Below are 1,010 nucleotides of genomic sequence, written 5' to 3' on the forward strand. Positions count from 1 at the left end.
GATCAGCTCAAGAAGATAAAGCCAAATATTACAACAAAATGTGCAAAGATCTGGAATCAGAAAACCAAAAAGGAAGAACACGCTCAGCATTTCTCAACCTGGGGGAACTGAAGAAAAATTCAAGCCTTGACTTTCATTATTGAAAAATTCTCTGGGCAAATTATTGAATGATGTAGAAAGTATCAAAAGAAGATGGGAGGAATACACAGAGTCACTGTTCCAAAAGGAAATGGTTGATGTTCAACTGTTTCAAGAGGCACCATATGATCAAGAGACAATGATACTGAAGGAAGAAGTACAAGGTGCATTGAAGGAATTGGCCAAGAACAATGCACCAGGAATTGATGGAATAAAAATTGAAATCTTTCAAGAAAGTGAGGTGGCACAGGAGGCATTCACTCATCTCTGCCAAGAAATTTGGAAGACAACTATCTGGCTGATTGACTAGAAGAGATCCGTATTTGTGCCCATTCCAAAGAGAGGTGACCCAATGGAATGTGGAAATCATTGGAAAGCCTCTTTGATATCCCATGCGAGTAAAGTTTTACTAAAGGTAATACAGAAATGGCTGCAAGCATACATTGACAGAGAACTTCCAAAGGTTCAAGACAGATTCAGAAGAGGCCGTGGAATGAGGGATATCATTGCTGATGTCCAATGGATCTTGGCTGAAAGCAGAGAGTATCAGAAAGCTGTTTACCTTTGCTTTATTGACTACACAAAGGCTTTCGATTGTGTGGATCATGACAAGCTATGGACAACATTGCAAAGTATGAGTATTCTGGAACAATTAATTGTGCTCATGAGGAATCTGTACCTGGACCACAAGGCAGTTGTTCCAATAGAACATGGGAACACTGAGTGGCTTAAAATTAATGACAGGGTTGTTTTCTTTCACCATACTTATTCAACCATACTTATTATATGCTGAGCAAATAATACGAGAAGCTGGGTTCTATGAAGAAAAACGTGGCATCAGGATTGGAGGAAGACTCATTAACAACCTGTGA

The sequence above is a fragment of the Chrysochloris asiatica genome, unplaced genomic scaffold (genome assembly GCF_000296735.1).
Source record: "Chrysochloris asiatica unplaced genomic scaffold, ChrAsi1.0 scaffold00200, whole genome shotgun sequence".
NCBI classification, from domain to species: Eukaryota; Metazoa; Chordata; class Mammalia; order Afrosoricida; family Chrysochloridae; genus Chrysochloris; species Chrysochloris asiatica.